General features: G+C 40.1%; 1 pseudogene; it reads right to left on the bottom strand.

Moving 5' to 3' along the window:
- Window positions 1-1,190: 1,190 nt before the first annotated feature.
- Window positions 1,191-9,354, bottom strand: LOC119524507 (annotated as a pseudogene).
- Between the last annotated feature and the right edge of the window lie 441 nt (window positions 9,355-9,795).

Genomic DNA, 9,795 nt, shown 5'->3' with positions numbered 1-9,795 from the left:
GGTATTCGCCTACCCCACCTCCATGGTTGCTAACATGACCAGAGACATAGGGGACTGGTGGTTTGATGGGTTGAGCCCTCTACCATAAGTTTTACCCTTGGGAAGACGGTTGCTGCAAAGGAGAGGCTAGGCCTCCCTGTATTTGTGCCTAAGAGTCTCCTCCTGAATGCCTCTTTGTTGCTCAGATGTGGCCCTCTCTCTCTAGCTAAGCCAACTTGAAAGGTGAAATCACTGCCCTCCCCCCTACGTGGGATCAGACACCCAGGGGAGTGAATCTCCCTGGCAACGTGGAATATGACTCCCGGGGAGGAATGTAGACCCGGCATCGTGGGACGGAGAACATCTTCTTGACCAAAAGGGGGATGTGAAAGGAAATGAAATAAGCTTCAGTGGCAGAGAGATTCCAAAACGAGCCGAGAGGTCACTCTGGTGGGCACTCTTACGCACACTTTAGACAACCCTTTTTAGGTTCTAAAGAATTGGGGTAGCTGGTGGTGGATACCTGAAACTATCAAACTACAACCCAGAACCCATGAATCTCGAAGACAGTTGTATAAAAATGTAGCTTATGAGGGGGGACAATGGGATTGGGAAAGCCATAAGGACCACACTCCACTTTGTCTAGTTTATGGATGGATGAGTAGAAAAATAGGGGAAGGAAACAAACAGACAAAGGTACCCAGTGTTCTTTTTTACTTCAATTGCTCTTTTTCACTCTAATTATTATTCTTGTTATTTTTGTGTGTGTGCTAATGAAGGTGTCAGGGATTGATTTAGGTGATGAATGTACAACTATGTAATGGTACTGTAAACAATTGAAAGTACGATTTGTTTTGTATGACTGCGTGGTATGTGAATATATCTCAATAAAATGATGATTAAAAAAAAAGAAACATGCTTTAAAAGAAAAAAAAAAGATCATATCATCTGCAAATTATTACAGTTTTACTTCTTCCTTTTCAATTTGGATGCCTTTTGTGCCAGTTTGTATATATTATGCCCCCCAGAAAAAGTCATATCCTTTGATGCAATATTTGGGCACAGATGTATTAATGTTGATTAAGTTGGAGCCTTTGGATTACATTGTTTCCATGGAGATGTGATCCATCCAAATTTAGGTAATAACTCTGGTTAGATAATTTCCATGGAGCCATGACCCTGCCCATTCAGTGTTGGCCTTGATTAGTTTACTAGAGACATATATAAGTGCTCAGACGGAAGGAGCTCAGAACTTCAGCCAAGAGAGAGCAACTGAGAGTGACAATTTGAAAAGGAGCTGAAGCTGTGAGAACAAAATGACCAAGAACGTTTTGGGGAATGCTATTTTGAAATATGCTCTTGTTTTTTGTCTTTAGTTCTTTGATTAATTGCTCCAAGTACTGTGTCTCCTCTGATCTTTTGATTTGGGTGTTTCGGTTTGTGTTATTCATATCATCTGGTTTTTTCTTATGCTTTCAAATTTTCTGTTGTTTCTGGCCTCTTGGCATTTGTTTAACTTGATAGGGTTCTTTTAGGATATGTAGACTGATTCAAACTCATCTGTAATTTGTCACATCTACAGCTTGTTGTGGTATACTTTCTCTAACCAGCAGGTGGCATCTGTGAGCCACCTATTTCCTTCAAGCCAGTTCTCCCCAACTTTGTCTTTTTGATGAGTGTGGGTGTGAGACTTCTGGGTGTCCAGTTGGCTCAACTTGTTTGCATGTGTGGTTTGCACTGTCCACCCTGAATGTGGAGCATGTGTCTGAGTGGTTAGGGAGGGAGGGCAGCTTTAATGATCAAATCTCCCAGGTGTTCCTGGAGATTTAAAGCTGGTACATTAGCCTAAGCCTTCAGTTCAGTCTCACCACAGTTTGTCTCTGCCACTGATCCACAAGTCCTTGGTATTGGCATATGCTCCCTGGGATTTGTGTGTGGGTCCCTCTTCCAAGCTCTGCCTCCTAGAGCCTCTGCTGAGGGAAGACTGTGCTATGTTACAGGTGAGTACTACCCCACCAGGGAGGTTCTGGGCCACAGTGCCATGTGTCAGTGTTCCAAGCCTGCTGAAGGGATGACTGAATGGGATGTGTTAATTTCCCTGTTTTCACACAGCTCTGCCTTCCCAGCTCTGGGACAATTAGCTGCAGGTGTGGGAAAGGCTATTGTCCATGCAGGATATTGTGGTATGTGCACATGTTGCTGGAAACACTTCCTGTCACACTGGGTTGTTTGGGGCATCTCTGGGCTGTGGTGCTGGCACTGGGCAGCAGTGTTCCCAGCCTGCTGAGCAGATGGCTGTCAGGGGATGCCCCCTCTTCTTGAGAAGTTATGGTGTTTAGCAAATTTTCTCAGCCACTAGACTTATTGCTTTGTACCTCAGAACTATCTTAGCTCTGCTCTTGCCTGGCCCCAAATTGCAAGTCTTTGAGCCTTTCTGTAATGGGCTTTTTAGAGTAATTGTTTTAGAAAAAGAGAAAATGATAAAAAAAAAAGTCACAGAAAAAGAAGGGCCCTCCTTACAGATCCAATGGATATTGAAATGCTGAGAGACAAGGAGATTAGGATCCTTAAGGCACAATCAAGGAAGCAGAGAAACTGGCTCTTCAGATGAGGGTCCTCACCCTCTGGATTTGCATATGCACCTGATTCTGTTTGATCCCTGCCCTTCTCCATTTTATACTCACTGGAACTACAAAATGTCTCTGTTTTAAGTTTTGGAGTTTTATTATTTTTTTTTTTTTGCTGTTTTTGCTAGCCCTATCTCCTCTCTGCTAGGCTGACTGCTCCCAGATTCTCCCAGTCTGTTCTCAGTCTATATTTGGAGTTTTTGAACAGCAGTCTGAGTTTCCAATCAGAGCTCAACTGTAGTTTTTCCTCCTGGCTCCCAGCAACAATAGCCCCTCTCTCCATGGGACTGTGCCTGGCAGGAAAGGGCCCGTGTCCCCTGGCCACAAGATCTTACAAATTTTGCTTATCTCAGCTGTTCTGCACATTCATGAGTATTGTATGAAGTATGCCCCAAATCAAATTGCACTGTGGTGTCTGCTCCACACAGTTCCTGGCTTTCTACCTACTTCCCTAAAGGAGTAACTAAAACCCACCCCTCACCAATCTGCCATCCTGCCCTGCTCTCTCCCTTTATGGTCTTCTATTGTCTTCTTCATATCCTTTTTTTCCTGAGCCATGATCTTCTGGTTTGTGAATACTTCTCTGACTAATTGCTCCAAGTTCTGTGTCTCCTCTGGTATTTTATTTTTTGATTTGGGTATTTGGGTTATCCGTATCTTCTGGTTCTTCATGTGCTTTAAAATTTTATGTTGTTTTTAGCCTGTTGGCATTTTCTCATCCTGAAGGGTTCTTTTTGGATATGCAGGCTTATTGAACAAGTATCTATAATTGGACAGATCTACAGCTTGATGGATGGCACTTTCCCTGACCTACCAGAGGATGGTGCATCTGACCACCTATTACCTTATGTCAGTTCTCCCCAACTTCATCTGTGCAGCCATTAGGGGTACAAACCTTCTGAGTTTCTAATCAGTGTACCAATTTTCCATGTGAATTTGGGACTGCCAGCCCTGGGGGTGGGGTGTGAGGCCTGTGCAGTTAGGCAGGAAGATAGCTTTTTTCTCTACATATATATTTTTTATTGAGATTGTTCACATACCATACAATTATCCAAAGATGCAAAGTGTACAATCAATTGCCCATTTTACCATCATACAGCTGTGCATCCATCACAATTAAATTTTTTTCAAGTTTTAGAATATTTTCATTACTCCAGAAAAGAAATAAAGACAAAAAAGGAGACTCAAATCCTCCTATACCCCTAACCACTCCTCTCCATTATTGATTCATAGTTTTGGTATAATACATTTGTTACTGTTGATGAAAGAATGTTAAAATACTACTGACTGTAGTATATAGTCTGCAATAGGTATATATTTTTTTCTATATGACTCTTTATTAACTTCTAGTTATGGTGTCATACATTTGTTCTAGTTCATGAGAGAGTTTTCTAATATTTGTACCATTAATCATGGACATTGTCCACCACACGATTCACTGTTTTGTACATTCCCGTCTTTTAACCTCTAACTTTCCTTCTGGTGACATACATGATACTGTGCTTACCCTTTCCACGAACTTGACACATTTTTCAGCACTGTTATTTATTCTCATAACATGCTACCATAACCCCTTTCAATTTCCAAATATTTAAGTTCACCCTAGTTGAACATTCTGCTCATAATAAGCAAACGTTTCCCCTTCTTTAGCCACTTTCATTATCCTGGTAACTTATATGTCATGTCTATGAATTTACATACAATAATTAGCTCATATCAGTGAGATTCTGCAATATTTGCTTTTTATGTCTGTCTTATTTCACTCCATATAGTGCCCTCAAGGTTTCTTCGATCCACCCCTTTCTTTTAAGGTGGTTTTGTTCACACTGCATACATTCCATCCTAAGTAAACAATCATTGGTTCCCTGTATAGTCATGTATTTATGTATCCAGTACCATTGCCACTGTCTATATAAGGACATCTCCATTTCTTCCCCAAAGAGGTGCAAGAGTCAAAGAAGGCAGAGAGAAAAAAGAAAAAGAGAAGAGAAAGAGAGAGAGAAATAAACAAAAACAACAAAAAGACAGCTAGAAAGCAACAAAAGGAAAGATAGCATTAACTTAAAGCAGAATAGAGTCAGACAACATCACCAATGCCCTCTTCCCACTATCTGATATTCATTTAGATTTGGTATATTGCCTTTGTTATATTAAAGGAAGCATAATAAAATGTTTCTGCTAATTATATTCTGTAGTTTGCATTGATTGTATTTTCGCCCAATCCCACCCTACTTTTAACACCCATCAGTGTTTTCATTCATTTGTTCTACCTCATGTAAAAACATATTTGTACCTTTCATTACAATCACTGAGCACCCTAGGTTTCCCTGAGTTACACAGTCCCAGTCTTTACCCTTCATCTTTTATTCTGGTTTCACACATGTTCCCATCCTTCCTCTTTCTACCATACTCACAGTCATCTTTGTTCAGTGTACTTACATTGCTGTGTTACTATCTCCTAAAATTTTTTTCCAAACTTTTCACTCCTGTCTTTTCCTTTCTGTCTGCAGTGCTTCCTTTAGTGTTTCCTGTAGACCAGGTAACCTGTTCACAATCTCTGTCATTGTCTGTTTGTCTGAAAATATTTTAAGCTCTCCCTAATATTTGAAGGATAGTTTTGCTGTTTATAGGATTCTTGGTTTGTAGTTTTTCTTTCAGTATCTTAAATATATCACCCCACTTCATTCTTGCCTCCATGGATTCTATTGAGAATCCACACATAGTCTTATCAAGCTTCCTTTGTATGTGATGGATTGCTTTTCTCTTGCTGCTCTCAGGATTCTCTCTTTATCTTTGATGTTTGATAATCTGCTTATTTAGTATCTTGGCATGGACCTATTCAGATTTATTGTTTGGGGTACACTGTGCTTCTTTGATCCGTAATTTTATGTCTTTCATAAAAGATGGGGAATTTTCATTGATTATTTCCTCTATTATTGCTTCTGCCCCTTTTCACTTCTCTTCTCCTTCATGGACACCAATGACATGTACATTCCCAATTTTCATTTTGTCCTTAAGTTCCCAGAGACTTTGCTCATGTTTTTCCATTCTTTTCTCTATCTCTTTTGTGTATAGTCTTTCAGATGCCTTGTTCTCCAGTTCCTGAGTGTTCTCTTCTGCCTCTTGAGATCTGCTGTTGTATGTTTCCATTGTGTCTTTCATCTCTTGTGTTATGTCCTTCATTTCCATAGATTCTGCCAGTTGGTTTTCTGAACTTTCAATTTCTACATTATGTACATCCAGGATTTTCATTATATGATCTGTCCCTTTTGCCATATCCTCCCTAAACTTTTTTTTACATCACAACTTTTGTTTGTTATGTGAATTTTTACAATACAAACAAAAAATACAGGAATTCAATATATGAATACAGCTAAATGCAGATGGTGACTTTTGTCCATTCGAGAGGCCATGATTCCCATTTCTAGTAAAATAAAGAGACTGCACACAGGTAGAAACACGTTGGTCATTAGCTTCACAATTTTGCCTAGAAATACTCTATAAATGCGTTTCCCCACTGCTACTTACCATAAAATGCAAAAAGGAAGTTAAGGGAAAGTTTCCTTGATGGTTCCTATCATATGAAAGATGCTATACTCTATTTTAGCAGGGCCAATATATGGAAAATATCTAAATTAAACGTTATTGCAAAAATGAAGCAGTTATGAGATTCTGGCTAAAGAGGGCACTAAATGAGAATAGTATATATTTAAAAGAATTCAAAACAAACAAACAACAAACAAAAAGGTTGTTATTAAAAAGCTCTAGGTGCAGTGTAAGCATATAGGTTTATTTCCACGTGTATTTTTAAACAATGGAAGTGTCAAAAAATAGGGTCAACTGTGTTAGACTAAATTACATTATTGTATGTGCTCCATTGAAAGGAACTTCTGTATTATAATTATTACAGAGAAGCACAGTTTGCATCATATTATGGCAATCTATCCTCAATGAAAACCTCCCTGAGTCCTTTTATTTTGGAATGTCCTGTAAACAATCAAACCACCAGATGATTGTACAACAGTAAAATGTTCTCTTGCATTAAATTGAAGACATCTGTTTTTTTTTAAAGGAAAAAAGTAGGAAGGTACTTAGAGCTGTTACTTCTAAGTCCACAACAACTCTAGACAATTCAAGGTATCTTAATCTCCATCAAGAACTACAACAACAAAATAAGTTTTGTCATGTTGTTAAATTGATAATTATGGATAAAACTGGTGCAAATTGGTCAAATGGATCCAACAAACACTGATGTCCAAGCTGGCATATTGGCAACTAATACTCAACTGGTGGTCAATAGAGGGTTTAAAAGATCTTCCCTTGTTCTTTTCCAAGCTTCTCAAAGAGTTCTGTTCTAATATACATTGTTGAGTTTCCCAGTTTTCTTTCTCATCCTCAGACTGGTGACTTTTTTCTTGTAATTATTTGTGCTGCACTTCCAAATTCTTTTTCATTTTCTCATGGCACCATTGAAGCTCAGCTTCAGAATCCTTCAGTTTCTGAACTTTTTCTTTGACCTTCATCTCAAACACGAGCTCCATCTCCATCTCCATATTCTTCATCTTGGCTACGTGCTCCCTTCTTTCTTCCTCCATCCGTGCCAGAGGGCTCTTAGTAAGTTGTCCTTTATTCTTGTTATCAACTCCATTATAAGTCACAGCTGCCAGTTTTCTTATTCTTTAGTTCTCATAGTGTACATTATTAGTGACATCTTTCAAGTCTTGTATGTGTGTTCTTATCAACATATTTCTTAGAATTGTAAAATCACAATGTTCACCATTTTCAACTTCAGCAACACCCAAAGGACACTGCCTTTCTCTGACCCTTTGGCCATTAACTTCAATGATAGTATTACTACCCACCACAGCAAGAGGTAAACGGTCCTTTATCTTTTTAACAAGCTTATTTTCTTCTTCATCATCTGTTTCAGGAAATTCATATATTTTAATTTTATGTTCTTGGATTTCTTTCATTATCTGTTTTTTAAACTGTTGGCACTCCTCTGGTGTGAGTGTGTCTGCTTTGGCAATAAGTGGGATGATATTCACTTTTTCATGTAAGCGCTTCATAAACTCAATATCCAATGGTTTAAGTCCATGTCCTGAGGGAGCAATGAAATATAAACAGCACTGCACCCTGTTGTCAGGCATTTGTCGTCTGTTCACTCGAGATTCTGCATTTAGGTAGTCCTCAAATTTAGTATCAATGTAGTCAATGACAGGCTGCCAAAAATTGCTATTATCCACTGCATCTCCAAATTCTGGGGTATCAACTATTGTGAGCAGCAACTGAACACCACCTTCTTTGATTAAAACTTTGGATTGTTCCACCTGTACAGTCATTTTTATTCTATGGGAAGGACCTGGATACTCTGGAGAATACAAATCTGTGAGGAATAATGAATTGATTAACATTGACTTTCCCAGTCCAGATTCACTTACTACCATAAGTGTGAATTCAAACCCTCTCTTCATGGATTGTCTGTATACTTGTTTTGGGGGATTTGCAAATCTCACATAGCCTTCAGTGTTCTTCTGTTGAGCTACCAGGTGCTGCTGTTGACACTCCTCTCCTCAGCATGAGTGATCTTGTACAGAACAGCATCCCCTCCCCCTCTGTGGCCAGCCCAGGCACAGCATAGCCTGCTGATTCTCCTCCTCCCTAAACTTTTTGAATTGACTTAATATTAGTTTAATTACTGTATCTCAGTTGAAGTGTAAGTTTGTTCCTTTGACTGGGCATAACATAATTTCTCTCAGTGTAGGTTGTAGTTTCTGTTGTCTAGGCTTGGTTTCCTTGGTTACCTCAATCAGATTTTCCCAGACCAAAATGGGATCTGTTCCCAGAAGGAAGAACTATTCAGTATCTGATTTCCCTGAGGATGGGTCTTAGATAATTGGTACACTCTGTGAGGTCTCAGGTCACTGTGTTTTTCTGGCCAGCAGGTGGCACCTGTCAGCCTGTAACTCCAGACTGGTGTAAGGAGGTGTGGACCTTGGCTGTGTTCCCCCAGACTCTGGGGTCTGGTTCTGGATGGAAGGCAGATAGTAGAGTTGGCTCTCACACCTTTCCTCTTAAGGAATATAGACCCCTTAGGGAGAGGCCATTAGCATTTCAATGATCTCTCTCTGCCTGTGCTATCTCCAGCCATGTCTGGGTCAGAGCACTGGGAAATGAAAATGCCTGAGGCTTTCTCCACTGAGATGAAGCAGGGACAGAAAACCCTCTTCAAAGCCAGTCCATGGCCACTCTCCAGCTCTCCAAGGTCAGTCTTCACCTAAAACCTCTGTCTGCTTGCTGGGGTTTGTATCCAGCAGTCCATACTCATTAGTTAAAACCCCAGTTGGAGCTCAGCTGTGCTATATTCACTCACTTGGAGAGAGCTGCTCTCTGGCTCCGTAAGGCTTTGCAGCTTGGTCCATGGGGGGGAAGGGCTCCCAGCTTGGATCTGCAGTTTTTACTTACAGATTTTATGCTGTGATCTCAGGCACTCCTCCCAATTCAGGTTGTTGTATGATGAGTAGGAAGATAGTTTTAAGACCTTGAACTCTAGTCATTCCCAGGGCTGTGATTGTAATACTCTGTTGCTGCTACATGAGCCCAACCCTTCAGCTCAGATTCCTCACAGTCCCTCTCTGCTGTCACCTATTAGTCCCTGAGGTTTATGTAGGGCTCTTTGCTCTTCCATGCTGACACCCCCTCTCTGCTGTGCACTTGCAGGTCTCTGAGGAACAATACTCTGCAACATCTCAGGCAAGAAGAATCCTCCAGGGGAGATCTCAGCCACAGTGCTTGCCTTCTGTTCTTTAGCTGATACATGAGCAGACTCCACCTCTAGAGTTGGTGCTGGAGCTGACTCTGGCAATAGCCCTAACTGTGAAACTGTTGTTAGAGTTGTAGTTTGATCTACTTCTGCATATTCTGCAAACACTAGATCATTATTTGATGCCTTAAGCACAGAGACTGGTGCTGTATCTAGTTCCCTCTCTAGAACTGGTACTACAGCTGGTGCTAGGCCTGATGCTAGAGCTGCATAGATGCTTCACAGCTGGTTCTACCACTGGATATGTTAGTAAAGCTAATATTATAAAGACACTTGTTGCCACTGTAATGCACAATTTTAAATGGCTAATAATAAATTGGGCATTTTATGATAAAAATAAACTAAATCACATAATACAATATTTTT

This window comes from Choloepus didactylus (genome assembly GCF_015220235.1).
Source record: "Choloepus didactylus isolate mChoDid1 chromosome 11 unlocalized genomic scaffold, mChoDid1.pri SUPER_11_unloc2, whole genome shotgun sequence".
In the NCBI taxonomy this organism is placed as follows: Eukaryota; Metazoa; Chordata; class Mammalia; order Pilosa; family Megalonychidae; genus Choloepus; species Choloepus didactylus.
Note: the sequence above shows the minus strand (reverse complement) of the source record. Positions and strands in the feature narration are given on the sequence as shown.